General features: G+C 40.0%; 1 protein-coding gene across 13 annotated transcripts in view; it reads left to right on the forward strand.

Annotated features, from left to right (window-relative positions):
- The window catches only part of TNS3 (tensin 3), a 340,704-nt gene that overhangs the window by 37,513 nt on the left and 282,250 nt on the right, over positions 1-20,941 (forward strand). For 2 of the 13 annotated variants that reach the window (XM_043540489.1, XM_043540491.1), the window contains exon 1: positions 541-913. The exons of 10 other annotated variants lie outside the window; for them this stretch is intronic. The gene's annotated coding sequence lies outside the window, so the exon portion shown is untranslated. Of the gene's footprint in view, positions 1-540; positions 914-20,941 lie in introns of those variants that run through there. One more of the 13 variants, XM_043540494.1, reaches the window with a different exon arrangement.

Consider the following 20,941-nt stretch of genomic DNA (forward strand, 5'->3'; position numbering starts at 1 on the left):
TTCCACATATCTGAGTGCATAATTCATATATATTATGGGTAAAATTTCAAAAGCACCTGAGCAATTTAGAAGCCTAAATTCCACTGAAAGTCTTTGGGACTGAGGATGCTAAATGACTCAAGTGCTTTTGAAAATGGCATATTTGCACTTTTGAAAATATTACCCATTTTGTATAACAGTAGCAGTAGTACATTAATGCAACAAGAACTAACGCAACAAGAAACCAGGGAACAACTACAGTGCCTTTAATCCTTTCCTCTTCTATGGAATATTATAATGCATTCCACAGGTCTCCTTGGATATACAGAATTTGCGCTTACTAACGTGTGGTGTCCTCTGACCAAGTGCATAATGTAAGATAATACAATGTTAAGGAGAGAGTTTATAAGGAGCCGTCAAGGAAAGATTCAGGTAATAACTTAAAGAACTAACAATGTCACTTTTCAGAGTTTGTCTGATTTATGACATGCTTGTTTGCCTGTGTTATCTGGAGTGGCCCCTGTACTGGGAAAGCAATCAAAGAGGCCTACGGGTGGGGTGGTGAGACCAGAGATTGTAACAGCTTCCTAGAGGGGGCTGCAGCTGCTGGATAGAAGTGCCATGCGATCAGAGCAAAGCCAGAGGGGTTGTCTGATTGTGCCGTTGCTGCTTTCAGAATCAGACTTTTCCTAAAGACGATTGGAAAGTTATCAGAACTCTGCCCCAATTCCTGTTCCCTCTCAACTTTGCTTTGGAAAATCTGGAGATTCTTTCCCCACAGAAAGACTGTAGGAGATTTTTTTAAAATTTTTTTTTAAAGTTAGTGGGTTTATTTCTGCTGGATTTCTTCTTCCTTTTGCCGAGTTGCTTTCCTGTAGCTGGTGTGCTTGGTGGATGAGGAAGCAGCGTGCATACTTGGGAGCTGTGCAGAAAGGTAAAGTCCAGCAATGCATCTACTCCTGATTTGAAAACATTACTCCTGTTTAATGTGATAGCATTGTAGGTGGGTATTGCACAGGGCTTTACTTATGGCTGGGCTTGTTATAGGTAAAGTTGTGATCTCAGTCTTTTGAGAGTGATCTGTAGAACAATGTGTTGTGAAATCTAATAGTTTTCATGCCTTCTCTGTCAACTCAAGACATGCGGCTGATTTATTCATCCAGTTGAATAATGTTTTTAAGAAGGGAAATCTTTTGTGGTCATGGGATTCAGCTTTCACATGTGCAGTAAGAGGGTCAGTTCCTTTTCTAGAGGATTAAGATAGTCCACCCCCCACCCCCGCCTTTCAACTCCCCCTTCCCAGTGTAGTCATTAATCCATTGACATAAGCATGGAGTGTGTGTATGTGTATGTGTGGGTTTTATATTCTAACCACCAAAGGTTAAATCAGGGTTAAATCTTTTTTTTTTCTGGCGTTTCATCTGTTTTTATATGTTTGAGTCAACTTAAATCACAGTAAAGAGGTGAGAGGAAATTAAAAAAAAATACATAGTCTAGAAGGATTTAATTGTAATCAGGACTAATAGTGCTTTCTCACTCTTTAAAGCAGTGGTTCTCAACCAGGGGTACGCGTATCCCTGGGGGGAGTCAGAGGTTTTTCAGGGGGTACATCAACTCATCTAGATATTTGCCTAGTTTTACAACAGGCTACATAAAAAGCACTAGTGAAGTCAGTAGAAACTAATGTTTCGTACAGTGACTTGTTTATACTGCTCTATATGATATACACTGAAATGTAAATACAATATTTATATTCCAGTTGATTTATTTTATAATTGTGTGGTAAAAATAAGAAAGTAAGCAATTTTTCAGTAACAGTGTGCTGTGACACTTTTGCATTTTTATGTCTGATTTTGTAAGCAAGTTTTTTTCAAGAGAGGTGAGATTTGGGGGTACACAAGACAAATCAGACTCCTGAAAGGGGTACAGTAGTCTGGAAAGGTTGAGAGCCACTGCTTTAAAGTGTTTCTTAAGAGCCAAGGCTTTACTCTTTTCTGAGCGTGTAGATCACTGGGAAAGGGGAGTACACAATGGATTTCAATGAAGTTAGGGGCCAGGGGGTTATGGTGTATGGCAAAAGGTTCCCCTTTATTTAATGAAGCACCTACTGATGAGATTTTGCTGTAGCATTTCCACTAGTGAAATGGTTTTCACTGCAATGGGAAAAAAGTAAGTGTGAGGAATAAACATGCTGGCTGCTGTTTTATGTGAAAGTCCAAGGTTTGTGGTTTGGTTTTGTTCTGTTTTGTGGGAGGATAAGAGGAGCAGGGAATTTCCTTTAACATAATGGAAAATATTCAATGGTTTATATATGTGAACGCAACCCTAGTGAAGCCAATGGAATTGTACAGGTATAATAAAGGGCAGAATTTGGTCCAGGGTATATTTTAAATCTACATTGTTAACAATGCTGCTGGGTTGGGTAAATGAGATTTGACTCAATCCATATTCAGGCTTCTAACAGGATGAACGTATGCATTTTGGACAAGAATGTATTCTCCAGGGGAGAGCAACATATCAATGGAGGGAAATATGATTTTTGTTCCCCGGTTAATTTCAATTGGTTAATTTCAATGTGTATGTTGGTTAAGGAGAAAAATCAGCTTTCAAACAATTAATTCCCAGACTTCAGAAATTGTGACAAAACTTTCATTTACAGTTTGAACATTTGAAAGGCAAAACTGAGTCTGCAATATGTTAAACAGTTATGAGATACTTTATACATTGTACTGAACTATTGTTCTGTGTGGACACAATTATAACGTATCAGTTGTCCAGTGCTTTAGAGAAGTCACTGGGAGTCTTTGCCCAGGTTATTTCAAAACCTAGGATCAGGTGATAAGTACAGCATTTTGTACCATTCAAAATACTGCTTTGTTTTTTGAATACTGTTTGCATTTTAACCAGTTCGTGATTTTTTTTCTACTTTGAGGAGTGCCTGGAAGTGGTCATTACTTTGTAAAAGCTGTGTTTAGGTTTTACAAGCTATGAATTTTGCAACAATATGATGTAAAAGAACTGTATATAAGGAAGCATACTTTATGTGTTTATTTGAAATTTGGTAGGACACTTCTGCATATTGCTAAATACTCAGTTGTCTATGTTTTTTATATAAAAACAAAGCTGTTGCTGGAAATTAATCATAGTTATTGTATACGTCAATCTAACAGAGGGCCCATCCTGCGTCCGTTGAAACCAATGAGATTTTTGCCACTGATTTCAACTGGAGCAGTAATAGTCCCAGAATTTGGAGTCATAGAATATAGTGATATTGGTAACTGTGTTTCTTAATATTACACAGCTAGAAAGGGATTGTCGTTTCAAACAGAAATTAATTAAATTTAATAGCTAATGCTTCGCGGAATGCTTATTAACTCCTTGACTGCTTAGGTACATGTGCTCAAGAATCAACATCTCATTTCCAAGGATTTCCCACAGGTTAAATTCTAGCACATTCAAGTTTCCTAATACATATGCATATGCCACCAAGAACAATTATTTAAACAAATAGTGGCCCCAAACAATTCAGCCATTACAGTTTCCAAGTTAATCTGAACTACCTACATGCAGTTCATACATTTCCTGTTATCTTTCACAACTAAATGTTTCGGGACTTTTTTTTTTTTTTTTTTTTTACTCAGAAACTGGGTACTCATAATCTGACCTATTTTTGCGATCATTTTGGTGAGGTGTATTGTTAGGACATGGATGAAACTCAAAGTTCTGGGTTCTTTTTCTGATGCTGTTTTACAAGCTTGCTGAGTGATTTCAGGCAGTTCTTCAACCCTTGGGCTTTATATCAAAATTGAATGCCTCTCCGAAAGATCTGGGCTAGTTCAGCCATAAGCTGTTGGACTATGCAGGTATCACTTTGAGATTCTGTATTATGCAGGAGTTAAGACTAGATAATCATAATGGTCTTAAAAATCTACAAAAGTCCCTTCATCTCTATGTGTTCGAGTTTCCTCATTTGTAAAATGGGGCTAATAATAGTCACGTCGCAAGATTGTTGTGAGATATTCATTATTATAGAATTCTTCTGAGATCATTGAATTTGCCAATGTATTTCTTTGTGGTTTTCAATCATAAATGCTTACATGCTCTTTTAAAAATAAAAACAGTGACAATAACCAAATTAATGAGCAATCCTACAATTATTTTTAAAAGTCTTAAAAAATGTATTAAAAATTTAGAAACATATAATTTTGTCCTTTTAAAGACTTTTACATAGATAGATCTGGTCTTATTGGAAAACCCGGGAAGTGCGCCCACCCACTGCTAAAGGTCCCTCCCCCAGCCTAGCAGGAGGGACCACTGGACCCAGGGACCAACTGATTACGGTGGACAACTAATGAAAAACAGGGACCGGAGTGCTTTGTTTCAGGGCTCAGTACTCCATTTCTTACTCAGTCAAAACTGCTGTTGACTTCAGTGGGAGTTTTGCCCGAGTAACAATTGCGGAATCAAGAAGTCAATCAATTGTGGGCTTGAAGAATCCCTTCATCCCCTTTTACAGCCTTGAAAAGAGGGATGGACCTGAACCAAAACATTTAGTCCATGCACTCTGATGTTAGGTGGACAGATGGAGACAGATCTTGATTTTATTGATTGTTCCATCTCGACTGGAGATTCTTGGAGTAGAGCCTGTCTTAAAGGTGATTGCAGGTGAGAGGATGAAGTAATTGACACTTCAGCTTTGCAAATCTACAGAAAATTTGGTATTGTTATTTGGAATCAGGACTGACACAACTTCAGTATTGCTATTTTGGAGAACACCAGTTTGCCCTGTTCTGATGATGTGAAGAGTGTGACGTACTCCAGGGACAAGTTTTATGTAGATATAGCTTTGGTACATTTTTTCCCCCAAAGAGGAAGTATACCTAAATTGTTACAGCAGTTGACTGGAATTCCTGGCCTCTAGTTTCTGTCCCTAATTTTCACACTGACTCATTGGGTAACCTGGGGCAGGGCTCTCTTACCATTTCTGTGAAACTCACCTGTTAAGTGAGTATGATAATACTTACCTATCTCACAGGGCTGCTGTGAGAATTAATTAGCATTTATGAAGTGCTTTCAGATTCTTGGATGACACTATGATCCCACCCCTTTCTGTTTGGGAACATCAGACCTAAATGGCACTGTGGCCAATTGGCCTGAATTAATGAATAAGGCCTGCTTGGCAGCCGGGGAGGGAGGGCAGGAACAGAGGAGCCTATACAAGTGAAGTTGCGCCCTGCTCATATCACCCTGGAGTGTGTGTTATCCACTGGCCCAAAGGGCCTGTGGAGGGAAGGGCACATGGTGACCACAGTCCCTATTCTGTTGCCTATTGAGGGTCAGTTTATCCTCCTCAGAAATTGCCTTCATACAGCCTGTTGTGACCATGGATTAGGATTTGTTCTTAAGTAAATGCAGGTGTTTAACAGTAAACTATTTTATTGAAGAAAGCAAGCACTGTATCTTAGCCATGTCAAGACTTTTAAAGAAAGCTTTGGCCAGCAGCCTTCCCTAAGTGAGGCCTGCACTTTGCTAAAAGAGTCAAAAGAGTTGCAAAAAGGCAGCATGGAGGATGATTGTTCACAACTGGGGATGAAGGACCTCATGCCCTGCTCCCTTTACCATTCCACAGGAACACACCAGGTGTGTACTTTATTTGTATCCATTTTGGCCTTTAAAATAAATCTTGTAGTCTCTCCAGCGTGTGGACTTCCAGGATAAACACAATGTGTTATGCTTGGTGAAGGAGGCTGTCAGGGTTCCTTCCCCACTCTCTGAACTCTAGGGTACAGATGTGGGGACCTACATGAAAGACCCCCTAAGCTTATTCTTACCATCTTAGGTTAAAAACTTCCCCAAGGCATAAATTTTGCCTTGTCATTGAACAGTACGCTGCCACCACCAAGCATTTTAAACAAAGAACAGGGAAAGATCCCACTTGGAGATGTTTCCCCAAAATATCCCCCAAACCCCTACACCCCCTTTCTTGGGGAAGGCTTGATAATAATCCTCACCAATTTGTACAGGTGAACACAGACCCAAACCCTTGGATCTTGAGGAACAATGAAAAATCTTTCAGGTTCTTAAAAGAAGAATTTTAATTAAAGAAAAGGTAAAAGAATCATCTCTGTAAAATCAGGATGGAAAATACTTTACAGGGTATTCAGATTCAAAACACAGAGGATCCCCCTCTGTGCAAAACCTTAAAATTACAGAAAAGAGGAATAAACCTCCCTCTTAACACAGGGAAAATTCACATAAAACAAAAGATAACTAATCCGCTTTGCCTGGCTTACCTATACTGGTTGCAATATTGGAGACTTGGATTAGGATGGGTTGGAGAAGATGGATTTTTGTCTGCCCTCTCTCAGTCCCAAGAGAGAACAAACACGTAAACGAAGAGCAGAAACAAAAGCCTTTCCTCCCCGAAGATTTGAAAGTATCTTGTTCCCTTATTGGTCCTTTGGGTCAGGTGCCAGCCAGGTTAGCTGAGCTTCTTAACCCTTTACAGGTAACAGGCTGTTGCCTCTGGCCAGGAGGGATTTTATAGCACTGTATACAGAAAGGTGGTTACCCTTCCCTTTATATTTATGACAGAGGCTAAATATGGCTCAGATTATCTTTATGGCAGATTAGGAGAGTCCAAAATGATAATAAGTGACATGGTAATGGATTTATATGTCTAAAGTGCATTTTTTTCCTTCTTGCCAATCCATCTCCTTTGTTTATATATTTCACAATGTAATTATGCTCTCAAGGTTGCTAATTTTGTGCATAGTTTAAAAATATGACCATAGCTGGACTGGAACACTCAGGACTCTGGGGTTAGTGGTAGAGGCTTGCTTCTCTGTTCTTAATATAGTAAAACAGAATTTCCATAGCCTGCAGGGTCTACTGTAGTGATCTCTTGTTGATATGAAATTAGCATTGCCTTTCCTCACAGGGACCGTGTCTTCACCATTCTTTTCTGACCCTGCTGCTATCTGATTACCCATAGGGTACAGACCTATGTGATAACAGGACTAAGGTAATGAATTGCTTGAGGCTTGAGGTGACAGATTGATTTGCTGTGATAATCTAATAGACAGGTGTGTTGACGCAGCCTGTTTCCAGTCCACCTCCACTGGAAAAGATCTGAGGAATTAAGTAGCATCAGAGACAGAGGAAGGGAGGATGCTATTAAGGTTGAGTGTTTGTCTTTCTAGTTCTTTAAGTTACATGGACACTCTGTTAGCTTGGGGGCAGCAGAAAGCGGAAGTTTAATCCATTTAGGAATGTATTTCTCTGCAGTCTTGGGAGGGAGCGAGAGAGAAACCAGTATTGTTTGGAGAGCAGAGCATTGCAGTGGGATCACATTCAGGGTACTTACTCCAGGGCTCTGCCTTGCTGTTTAATCCATCATTGCTGCATTGAGATACTAGCAGACAAAGATGGGTGTGGTGCCCACTAACCCATGCTGAGGAAACCAAAAGAAGGTGTATGATTGAGGGTATGTTCTTTGCCACGCTGGTTGAATGGATCTTGCATAATGAAAACGGAGGGAGTGGGACTTTCATAAAAACATGCCTAGAGGGTCATTTGGTTTTATTTTAATGTTAAAGGTTTGATTGTGTTTCGAGAGTGTGGTTTTAATTTGGATAAACAGTTCAGTCTGTAAATCACGTGTTGGACTATTGATATAATTGAGCATTTAGCTCTTGCTGCTCTTCTCTTGTACGTGAAAAGCCTTAAACTATGTGTTAAATTTCCATCTGACACACTTACCCCCAGAATATTTAAGCCTGTATGTTCGATGCACTAAAATTTTGTTGGCTGTACACATAAGATAGAACCCACAGATTCAAGAAGAGCGATATTTGCAAGTATATTGTTTGGGAAGCTAAAATTGCTTGGTTTTTCTCTCCCCTGCATCTTTCCACCCTACTCCATCCCAACCAAATATAATAAAATACATTAAAAAGTTAAAAAATAATGTTCTGGCCAGATTCCAATTTGGGTAATTATGTTCTCTGCACCAAGACGTCCCCTGCAGTTTCTGTTGGGTATGGTGGTATCCTCTTCCTGTCCTAAACTGTTGCACAGTATTGCTCTGTCCAGTAGTGTAAAAAACAAAACAAAACAACAACTGAAAAACCAGCCAAATTCCACCCCAGAAGTGGCTGCCATTTCAGCTGTGGGCAAAGGCCAAGATCTTCAAAAGTATTTAGGCAACTAACTCCCTAACTCGACTTTGAAGATCTGGGCCAAAGTGACTGCTGGGTCCAAACTTAATCTCTATTCAACTCCTGTTGAGCCAATTGGAAATTTTACCTAAGTAAGAACTGCTGGGTGAGTCCATAAAAATGTAGCCTGAAATACATTTCATCTGAAGTAATGACAAATTATATTAGACAGATGGAACATCAATAGTAATAATAATAAATATGTCTATAGAACCTTTAAATTGAGGGTATTAAATAATTTTGGTAAAAAGTATTGGTGTTCCATTTTACAGAAGGGGTACGCAGCGATTAAGATCCTTGTAAAAGATCACACAGCAGGTCACTGGCAATCAAATCCATGCATAAAATCTGGAAGTTGTGGCTCCTTGTGCTCTAGTGATTAGTCCAGGGAACATCTCATTCAAATTTAGATAGGTTTGCAATCTCCAACACTATTATCATGATAAAATATTTTTGTTTAAATAGGGCGGAAAAATTACCTCTGTAGGTAAAACTCTGTTTAAATTAAATGAGTCTCATTATAGTCATTTCAGTAAATACCACACTAATTACAGTGCAATATTTTAAATAGAAATGCTATTTTGAAAGATGGAAAGTCTTCCTTACTACAACAGTAAAACTCTGCAGCTGCATATTGTTCTCTGTTGTGGTCCAAAAAGGTGAGGTTTACATGGCTTATGGGATTTCTTATTCATCAGTTGCAAAACCTCATTAAAAGATAACAGCAATTTGATTTTGTTGTCTACAGATGGACACCAGACTTAGAAGTTGGTCTACATTCAGTACTTTCATAGATTCTAGGGCTTGGAGGCAGTATCATGATCACCTTTTCTGACCTCCTTCATGATATAGGCCATTGAAAATCACTCAGTAATTTCTATATAAGCCCATAACTTCTATAGCATATCTTCTAGAAAAATATCCCATCTTGATGTAAAGACTAATTATGGACCTAATCCAGTACGGCGCTCTTAAGCGTGCATGCATGCAAGTAATCCTGCTGAACTGGGAACTGTTTATGCTTAAAGTTACATAAGTGCTTAAGTATTGTGCTGAATTGGGCCCATATTTATTTACAGAAAAGGGGTAATTTCAAGTAATATATTTAAAAACAAAATTGGCGGGGGGGGGGTTATGTTATAAATATACAGCAAACACGCTTGGTTGTGGAAAATTGTGAAAATTCCACTTATCTGCCCACTGCTTGAATATTTCCAGATGCCTTAAAAGTGCTCAGATTTATTAGTTGAGTACAGGACTTTATTGATAGTTTTTGACCTGAAGTATTTTTAATAATATGAAACTATTATGTTTAGCAAGTGGAAAAAATCACTGGCTAGGCAGATGGCCAAGAAGGATTACAAACACTAATGTTACTATTTATTTATATTGCAATTTATACATAATATAAAGATCAATGGGAAATTTACTAATTGTGCCACAGCTCGTCTTTGTGAACACATGTCCCGGTTACGGCTACCCTCATTTTCCCTCCCCTGTTCCCTCCATTGTTTTTATTTTCCGCTTGTTGCATCTCGTTTGAAACTAGATCATAAGATCTTCCAGGAAGAGAGTCTCTCCTGCTGTGTGTTTGTACAGAACTCTGCGTAATGCGGATCCGATCTAGCTAAGGCCTCTGGAGGATGCTACCATAATACTAATAAAAATAATGAATAATTTCTCACTGTGCTGGGTGCTGTACAGACATAAAGAGCTAGACTGTTTGCAGCCCTTGCTTGGCCATGGAGGACTGGATGAGATGCTTCCAATACATGCTTGCCTAAGGGTGATATGCAGTAACAGATGCTGTGCTTTGCTACCCCGTGGCTGAAAGGGGGCAGGAGGGTAGAAGGTGGTGGTACAGCGGATGGAGCAGAGTGTCAAGAGGGATTGGGCCTACTAGAGGCACAAACTCTTCAGTTGCCTTTTTTAGGGTTGTGCAGCCCTGCACTGTCCATATACAAGGCTGAACTTAAAAGCCACAGTCTAGCCCAAAGCAAGAAACAGTCCCCACCCCCAAGAGTTTAAAAACTAGATCATAAAGTGCAAAGCTGTGTATAATAACATATGGTTAAATTCACCCTGATACAGATGGACAACACAGGCTTATGCAGCAATTTAAATTCTCAAAATAGAGCATAAGTGGGAGTTAAGAGGCCCGGGACATAGGCCTTATGCTTGTACCTGGATGTGAATTTCAACCCGGTAGCAGAGGCTGTTTGAGGGAAACACAAGATTACATGAATCAGCTGTGTGTGTAGGTTACTTGTATGTTTCACACCCTTAAATAAACAATAAGGGGATAGCAGCAGCTTGTTACAGGACATTTACTTAATAGTTAAGATGCCGAATAGCTAATGAGAGCCCAAACCGTGTCTCAAATAGCGTGGGTACTGAACACCCACCACCATCGGGAACACAATTCCCCCTCCCACACACACACACATTATTTTTAACTTAACTGATACATCTCAACCTCTCCAGGACCTCTGCAATCCCAATGTAATTTGTTTCAAATTGTTGGCTTTTTTGGCCTGGTGGTGAGTATGTTGCTCTACAGTATCACATAACACAAGGCCATCCTAGAACAGCTTCTGCCTAAACTTCAGTAACAGACTGTTCCTTCTGGGTTTGAAGAATGAGATGTTATCTCATTTTAATACGTAAACACAAATCCAGATTCTGTGGATAGGAAGCGTGACCCGTCTAGCTCCACAGTTATGTTTGTTGATTCATTGATGGAAGATTAAAATCATGCTTGAAAAAGACTCCAAAAATGTTCCCTTTTAACATGAGCTACCTGCAGCTACTATTTTAAATGTAAGTATTTCATAGTATTTTAGGGCCACTTATGTGCATGTTCTCTCCTGCTGGTAATTCTGTGAATTGTCATAAGTCCCGTGGCTTTGGAATTGTTTTCATTTTCCTGATCATGTGACTTTAATGTGATCTGAGAAATGAAAGTGCTGGTGACTTCTGGCCTGATTCTGCAATCCTTACTTGGGCCAATCTCTCATTGACTCCAGTGGAAGTCTTGGCTGAGTAAGAACTGCAAGATTAAGCTCTTAGGTCTTAAGTAATAGACTGACATACTTTCAAGTAGTAGACTTAGATTAGTATAACTAAATCAAAGCACTGAGATTGGAAAGGTTGAGTAGCTATGTGTGTCTCATTTAATTAGATTTCTTTTTTTTAAGGCCCTGGTCTCCTCAGTTCTTTCTTACTCAAGAAAAACTCTGACTAAATACTCACTTCTAAAATTAGAAGCATGTAAACTTTGCTGATCTCGCTGAGCTGTTGTTGCTTTTTGATTGTGATCCCTGGAAAGGTAATGCCATGTCCTTCAGGTGTCGATTACACATCTATTTATTATCTACACATGCCGCCTCCATCCATAAATAAAACAGGTGAGCAAATATTGGCAGATCACCCACACCCTCTGGGCACGCTATGCCTGTTGAAAGAAATGTCTGACTTTAAGAAACACTATGATGTTCATTTTAAAACGCTCTCTATTCTGTATTTGTTATCAGGCTGCAGGTGTTCCTTTTCAGCAGATAATCCAGTGGCATCACTCCAGCCTTGTATCCAGCTGTTTCACTTCATTCTGAAGGCCCTCCTGTCTTCTATAATATTTCTACTGAAACTAAGATCCCTCTTTTGTGTTATGTCTTTTTCTCTCTTCTGTCTGTACCATAACTATTAAAAAAAATTGTTGTGCAACCTTTCTTTCACTCCTTTGTGTATATGTTGTCTACCTGAAGCCTGATTGTATGACCGTGTTTACTTGCATGAGTAGACTCATTGACCTGACTCTCAGATTTAGCTTAGTCTTTCTTGATTAAATGGCACAGGCAGTTCAAAATGCTTTTCAGTGGGAAACAAGGGAATAGTTTGAATTCTGAGCTCTCCAAGCCTTTGACAAACATATTTGTGATAGAAATGTAACTTTCAGCCTTTCTGAACGTTAATGGTATTAATAAAGGTCAATAAATTGATTTTTAGAGGTGGAAGGGTACAGACTGTACCACAGAAATATCATGAGTCCGAGGCGGTATTTATATGAAAGAACTGAACTGGTAGGATCGCGGTCGTGGAGGCTCAAACAGTGCAGTGTGCCCATTCTAGTCATCCTGTTTCTTTTCCTCACAGTTTTGCCCACACCGTTACTTACGCTGTAGAAAATAATTACACTTGCACCTTTATCAGACTGCCTTATCTTGCAGTTCCTATCAGTGCTATTGAAGCAGTGGCTTTTGGGAGATTTTGAAAGGCCTTCTGGGAGCCCAGTTGAATTGTGTGGGTGACGAGATCAAGCTTGTTAATTCCATGGGAAACTTGTATAAGTCCCCTGTGGCCATTTTCTTACAATTATCCAAAACCTCGGCCCCCTCACCCTCTCCCCCAACTTTCCCTGCAACTGTCTGACAAATTATTTCTCTGGAGTTCGCAAGTTGCAGGAGCTTCAAGCACATTTATAAGCTTTGCGGCCATTTTAAAAAGTATTTTCCCCCCAGTGGAGGCAGAGGCTGAACAGGTGAGCTGATGCCTTATTAGGGTCCCGAAATTCCCAAATGTAATGTGGTCCTTGTGGAATGATAGCATTGCCTCCCTGTGTGAGAATGCAATACCTTCAGGCACTGTTGAATTTTTGTCATTTCATATGCTGGAGTTGGGTAGAGTGCTGTGAAGCGTGCTCCCTTTATAGGCTGAAATATAGGCCCAGATTCTCAATCCTGCTGTCATGCAAAAGCCTCAGAAGACTGGAGAGGACATGAACATGCCAGAAACCAGGCTGAGGCTGGGAAAACCATTGAAGGCTAGAGAGATGCTGGGATCTATAGCACATTATGCGTCAAGAGTAGCTTCAGATCTACAAGCAGGCTAAGGTTGGGAAAGTTTTGGGAGACTGGAGAGAGAACATGGGAGATGTGAGGCAGCAATAAAGGCTAAAGAAACCACGTAGAATAGCAGATGAACTGAGTTTGGAAAAGAATCAGAAGACTGGAGAAAGGCTATGGCCAGAAGTGGATAAGAGGATTTCTGGGTAAATATTCGATGAGGACAGCATAAAATGAGGGAGGCTATCAATTGAGTTTCAGTGTTGCTAGATTAAGCAGGGGTTTACAGCACAGTAGATTATTGATGGGAAAGATTGGTAACCGTGATTTTGGTTGTTTTTTCCTCCCCAGGCTGCTTGAAACTCATAAGGGGCCACATTTTCTGATGTGTCTTTATCCTACTGTTCTGCAAGGGTGTGATGTACTATTTCATTTTCTTGGGGAAGAACCTTTTAAAATCAACACCCTGCTTTTTGTAACAAGCTCTCTGAGGAGCGGAGAGCAGAATTCCGAGTGTACGAGCATGTTTGGCATCTTGGGAACACGCAGAAAGAGGAAAAACCTAAATGTGCTGAGGGTGCCTTATTTCTGTGAATCAGGAATAATTCTGCTGAAGGCAAATGGGGTTATACTGATGCAAAACTAGTGCAGATGAGATCACAAACAGCCCATAGTGTATGTTTTTTTCTACTTACTGATGAGGGTAAGAGAGCAAGGGCAAACTTGCTTGTTTAAAGATATTCCTATCATGATAACTGCATTTGGAAAAAGTTTGGATGCTGGAGTTTTGAGTCTTGTAGATTAATTATTTTTCTTGGTGGTGTGAGCAGGCATGATTATCAACCATTTATGGTCTGAAAATATCCTGCAGCTGTAAATTATTTGATGATAGTTTGTGTAATATATATTAACTTTTACTTGTATCTGGCTCACCTGTCCTGCAGATAGCTTTTCCACAACTCAGTTACCCTCTCCCCTGAACTTAAGACCACGCACCAGTATTTTAGTATTGATGCATGCCTTGTATCTGCTGCAGTTTTCCATATGAGATCATTTAGTTTTGCGTCTGTTTTGATTATTACACCCATGCCTCTTCAGTGCCATCCCTGCTGGCCTGCTTCATTATCAGTGTATGTGTATGAAAACCATATAAGTCCTCTGATAAGCTGAATGTTTTAAATGCCTCATTCCACCCACCCGATTTATCCAGGGCTTTGGCACTACTGCAGCCCTGCAGAGATGGCAGATTGGGGTCACACATGGATTGATTTTCCTGCAGCCTTTGCCCGTTTGAGAACATGAGGCACAAAAGTAAGAGAAAGGAGGAGCGCTTCAGTGGAAATGGAGAGAAAGGTGAGAACAGAAGCTACGTTCTCCCATTCAGTGAGAGAGAAAGAGAGAAACCAGAATTCACATCCTATGAAGTGAGCTGTAGCTCACGAAAGCTCATGCTCAAATAAATTTGTTAGTCTCTAAGGTGCCACAAGTCCTCCTGTTCTTTTTGCAGAATTCACACAGTTTCCCAGAAGCTGGAGAGGGGCTTCGGGGGACCCCTTCTTTTCAGGTTTGAGACCAGCAAGTCATCCCCGTGAATCCTGCTGCTTGAATCCCTCCGTTTCCTTCTTCCTTCAAACACCTTATCGTCATGCCAAGCCTCTGCCCCACACTGCTGCTCATGCTGTCAGCGTAGTCATCAGCGACTAAACACATGCATCTGCTGTACTATTTGCCAGCTCTTAAGGAACGCTGTGACAAATCATTTCCTCCAAAAATGTGAAATATGTTGAATAAGTTATGTATTTCATATTATTATCAAACATGGATATTGCAGTATTGTCTAGAGGTGTTAGCTAGGTCTTGGCCCCCTTGTGCAGTACAAATGTAGTAAATGGCAGTCCCTGCACTAAATCTTAGCATCTAAAAGACCAGAGTTTTTATGTCCAGTAATGACCTCTGGAGACTATAAGTACTGAGCATTGGTTCCGAATAAGAATGGCTGAGATGTCTGTTCAGGTTTAAGTTTCGGATAATGGTTTGGAATAGTAAGTGATATGAAGCTAAAGAAACACATTACCAGAAGGAAATATCAGATAGTAGAAGGCATTTATGATTGTTGGCTTTGAACGGTTCGTGCTTTCCTGGGGAATCGTGACATTTCATATAAACATTCAGGGGATCTATGTTACACTTGAAGCATACACTTCTAATGAAACTCTGATGCTGGAATTCACAAAGTGCAATTATCCTGCTTGGTAGACACCTTGGTTAAATTGAGCTAGCAGAACCTATATAGAGTGTATGCTCTCAATGACCATACTTTCTTTTAAAGGATTGTAGTAGATTTTTAAAAGAAACTGTTGTAAAGCATATTTTTAATCCGATGTTTGAGTCAGTGTTGAGTAGTGCTCAGAGCACAGGCCTGAAAGTCAAGAGAACTAGATTTCCTTCCTACTGATTCTGTATGTAACTGCGAGCAAAACATTTAGATTCTCCATGCCTCAGTATCTCCTCCAGTAATATCCACCTTTGTAAAATGATTTCAGAAATTCAGATGAGAGCAACACAGTTTTGCAAATTATTTTATTATTATATGTTGTAATATTTCATTATATTCCTATACATCCTGGAATATATTTATTTTCCTTAGCTGTCTCATAACTTCTTCAGTTACGGGTACTTTTCTCAATTATTTGCACAGGAGGGCTCTGCCTGATTAGCATTTAGAGTATAGTAGGTTTATTCTTCAGCCGTTGAACTCACTTTCTTTGTCTTTGGCTCATTCATGTGGGTACCATTACAGTTGTTTGAAGCAAATCCCTGATGACTTGCTGGTGTGTTGACCTGTACAGCTGCAGAGGGAAGAACTTTTCGAAAGAAATGATACTGTTTAAGCAGATAGAATGTCTTGCTTCCTTGTACTTCAGCGGTGAGAGAAATGAAGGGCATGTGCTGAGCAAATCGTAGTTTTCCTTTGTACTGTAAGTAGCGCTAACAATTCTCAGGGCAAAAGTAATGAAAGACTGAAACATTTGTTCCTTAATATTGTGATTTTTTTTATTACACTAGTTACAGAATTTGAATCCAGATTTCATACACCCTAAAGTTCAGATATTCAGATGTTGATACCTCTAGATACCTACCTCTAGTTGATACGTTGCATGTCCAAAATTTTCTTCCTCCATGTGGCAGTTCTTCCATACTGCTATGGGGATGGAGTAAAGTGGGAAAACTCCCTCACTCACTTGAATGAATTCTCTGAACCCTCAGAGAACACTTTAGTGGCCTAAAGGTGCAGAGTTTCCAGGTTGCTTTAACTATGTTTGAACAGCTTGCAGCAGGAGAAAAGGTATTCACTGAAAAAAAATAGGAGAGGAAAAGTGAAAATACTAATTGCCAAAAACAACATAGAAGTTCTATGAAATCCGAGTGAAAGAAGACGCGAGAACTTTTTTGTAATACTTTCAACCTGTATGAGAGCTTCAATATAAAATTCCAAGCGAATGTAGCTGTTGAGGCCCTTTGGGATCGTAGAACATCATGATGACTGCCTGTACTGCTGTGTTTGTGTTTCTTGGAGATTAAGAGCTGGCAAATATGAATGACATATCTTTTTACGAGCATTTTATTTTATGTGAAACCCCATCTTCCCTGAAGGGAAGCAAACTTTTCTTACTTGTTTTAAAGTTTTGCAAGTAATTGGCTTATTCCTATGTTTAGAGAGAACTGTTTGTAACAAGCTGTTTATTTGGGTCTTTGTTAGTGAGGCTACTCTAAGAATAAAGTGCTAATCAATGAGCATAACAATATTTGGCTGATGATGACATTTTACGGTTAATGACATAGGTGTTGCTGAACTGGTCATGAGTTTCTTGAATACAAATAAGGAACAACAAATATAATAAAATATGTTATTTGGATAGTAACACAGGCTGTTCTTGTGAGTCATTCCTTCTTATCTGGAACAAGTGCAGCAGCTTCTGCTGAATAGCAACTCAGATATCAACAACTTCTGGGGAATGGCAACATTTATCTGGGAACCAATCCCGTCCCATTGATTTTTTAATCTTAATGGGATTTGGATAGTGGTAACAGCATGCCGGTTATTAGCAACAATTTTTGGAAGAAAGGTTCTACCTGAAGGCAGGTTTGCAAGGCTGCAGCCCCAGAAGAAAATGGTGAGGGGTGCTGAGCACCCCGTGCAGGCAGGTTTGTGCAGCTGCACCCAGGGAAGAAAGTGCTGGGACCTGTCTTGGTTTATGACTAAGTGCAGCCCCTCCCTGCAGCTGGTGGTCAGCCCATCCCAGTGCTTCCTTCTGGGGCTGCAGCCCTGCAAACTGGCCTGTGTGCAGGGACTGCACAGGAGGTAAGGGGAGGGGAGGCTGTGGTGGGCTACAAGAAAGGAAGCACTGGGATGTGCTGAGCCCTAATGCTTGGAGAGGGTATTGTGAGCCCCCAGCGCCCCTGCTCCCAGTGGAAAGCCCTGGCATCCAGGCTGCATCCTCCCTGCAGGCAGATTTGCAAGGCTGCAGCCAGGGAAGGCACGTCTCAGCACTTCCTTCCCTGTCTGCCGCTTCTCAAACCTGCCTTCCTCCTATTAGCAACTGCCAGATAACAGCAGCTTTTTGCTGGCAGCCGAGCTGAGGGGCTGCAAATAAACAGAATCCACTGTAAACTGTTCCTTTTTTTTTTACAACATTCAGATGGTTTAGATCTTGTGTGCTTCTTATTTTAACATTTCGATCTAACTCTGGTGTTTATGAATAGTTCTGAATTATAGAACATACTTAGGACTCTGAAATGGACATATAAGCCAAGCCATTACCATCTGATAGCTCTTCAGTGGCCTATATGAAAGAAGTTCATGGCCTTCATCCAGTTCCTAATAAACTTTTGTCCCTCTTGCCAGAAGCACTATGAAAATAGGCTCTAACTGCTGCTCTTGATGGCGTTATCGTATCAACATAAGCAAAAGGCTATGTCAGAGTTTAGTGGGGGAGGTTGGCACTCCTGGTATGGATGCGTTACCTGTATTGTGAACAAATAAAGGTCTCCAGAGTTGTTTAATTGGATGCCAAACGTAGCAATACTAAAATGGAGTGCTGATGATTGAAATAGTGTTTATCCTGAGCACTGCCGTTTTAAAGAACTTTATTTATTTACCAGAGATGGGGGAGGGAGGGAGGAAGGGAGAAATACTGGAAATGTAATGAGAGAACCTCAAAAACCGCAATTTTTTGCAGTTCCTTCCAAATTTTCAAAATTAGTTCAATTGTATCAAAATTGTGTGATGTTTAGCCTATTTTCGCTCAAAAATAAGCCAGTTGTTGAAATATAAAAATTTTTGAAAGCGGAAATATATTTTGGATAAGGATAAATTCATTTTAAAAAAAAAACCTTGCATTTTAGTTTGTACAGTGCAGACCAATTGGGGCCCCAATCTTAGTTTGATCTCTGGACACTACTTTCATACAAATTATTGTTAGTAGTAGTAAAGATTGTAAACAGAAGACATTTTTCTCCTTCTCAGTTCTCAGGCTCTCAGTAGCATGCTGACACTGAAATGTAGAAGGGATGCTGCTGCTGGCTCGTCACTGGCCTTCATGGTGTGTTATCACAGTGGCTGCCCTTAGTGCCAACGTTTGGGGGCACCAAATCTTGGTGTTTTTGTTTTATTTGCTTGTACCTTTTGGGTGGGGAGCGAGCACCGAAAAAAGTTTTCCATCCTGGATAGGATAGTTTTGGCTGGACGTATTCCTGGAGGTTTCATCGCATGACATAATCTTTAACTAAAGATTAATCTTTAATTCCTGGAGACTCCAGGACAATGCAGGAGGGCTGGCAACCCTAGTCCTGGAGTCACAACATCTAGATCTGGCCCTGTTGTCGCCAGTTACTAAAATGTATATTATGGGTTTGTTCCTGCTTCCGCTGAGGTCAATGGGAGTTTTGATGTTGACTTCAGTGTGAGGAGAATTGGGCGGTTTGTGGGAACAGCAAAAACTTGCCTACGCCTATTTTTGAAGAATATTGTGTTTGGTCCATGGCTTAAAAGAACAGATACATCTTTCAACCCACCCTCCAAATCATAATTACCACTATATTAGTCCACTCCATTTGCAGAGAAAGTAGTGCAAGGCTTATGCAACATTCAGGTTCTGCTTAAACCCTCAACATAGGGCTTAAATGGCGTATAGGTTTTAAGCTGGTCTTTTCTGCCCAGGAGTAAATTTCTCACTGAACATAGATATTAAGTCTACACATCATACTGGCTGGCTGTTTTTTCTTTTTACCCCTTACATTTTTGCCCTCATCAAATTCACCCATTTTATTGACATCTGTAAAAAGGGTTCCACTTTTTGCATTTTGTGTTCCAGAGGTTGCAAAACATTTTACTCATCCGTCTTCTCTGAATTCTGGAAGAATGTTCACGTTGCAACCAGAGTGTGATCTGTCCTGTGATGAAGAAAGCCTTTCTATCATGGAAACACCATTCCCAACAGAAGCCTGCAATGAATCTTTTTCTGACAAAACATGGCATCGTGGCTGATAGACAATAAGTATGAAATCAGCCCTCTGCTGTATTGTGTGTTTGGGGACTGTGGGGGGGGGAAAACATATTCTTTTACAGAAAGAAGAGGGTGTGGTGTATTAGGGAATATCATATTTGTACAAAAAAGCTGGGCACATTCTTTGAGCTTGGCTTTCTGCTCTTGAGGGTGGGGGAAACACAATGAGAGAAAAACATTCCTGGAGGGGATTAATTTTGAGGTGACTCAAATAGACACTTTGATCCCTTCCATCTGCAGGTGGCATGTTTTAACTTGTTAATATATGGATAGCAAATTCCCTTTTGCCTTTTATGTTTGGAAAATTGCTCATAGCCCACACATGGCTATGTAATTGGGAGAGATTGTTCATTCTTGCCTGCAGGAAGGCATTTCTCTGTCTGCTGAGCTTGAGTTCCAAAGCAGAGAGGAAAATGCTGTCAGAGAAAGAGCAGCAGAATTCCTGGTCTGGCCACGGGTTCACTATAAAATGGCCATTGAAAGATGTTCATTGCATTCAGGGTGCTATGTGGTATGTGGGACATCGATTCTGCAGTAAGCCCCTCCCCTCTAGCTCCCAACTGAAACTGGTGCAGTATTCTATATAATAGTAACATTTTGATAGCTTTGAGTACATTCGGACAGGTGTTTTTTCAATGAATTATATGCACAGAAAATAAAATGATTTATATCTTATGTTATTTAGCTTGGTTTTAAACTCAGTGCAAGTCTCAATTGTGGAGTGTTTTTTTTTTTTGCGGTACAAATAATAATGAGAATACATATTGCATTGAAAAATGATGTAAGATTGCATGGGAGTTCCTGTGAGATGCTTCGAAGTCACTGAATGCTCACCATCTCTGAGAATCAGTCATTTTATTTAGGTGCCTAACTTTAGGTACTTACGTTTGAAATATTTAGCTTAAACCCACCTGTGTCTCAGTTTCTTCATCTGGTCTTTTAAGGGTTTTGAAATTTGTGGATGACAAGCATATTATATTCCTCTTCCTCCAAATGGGTTGTGTGTCAAGCAGGTGTTTGAACCAGAATTGACTAAAATTATCCGATGAAACAGGTAGAGCTCCTTGAATGCTGGAATTTCTTGGCTATGGAATTTACCACAGTATTGTGCTTCAGAATTTGTATCATACAGGCATGTTAGTAGCTATCAGGTACTGCAGATTTTGATTGATATTTTTTTCTTAGTGGTTCCTTCAGAAAGGCTTAGCTGTGTGCATTATTTTCTATATCTCGAAATTATGTTCATGTACAACATGCCACAATGGAAAATTGGTAAGCCTGTTTATTTACTGTATGTTAAACTATGGACATTTGACGCTGAAGATGTTAAATAGCA

Source organism: Chelonia mydas, chromosome 2 (genome assembly GCF_015237465.2).
Source record: "Chelonia mydas isolate rCheMyd1 chromosome 2, rCheMyd1.pri.v2, whole genome shotgun sequence".
Classification (NCBI taxonomy): Eukaryota; Metazoa; Chordata; order Testudines; family Cheloniidae; genus Chelonia; species Chelonia mydas.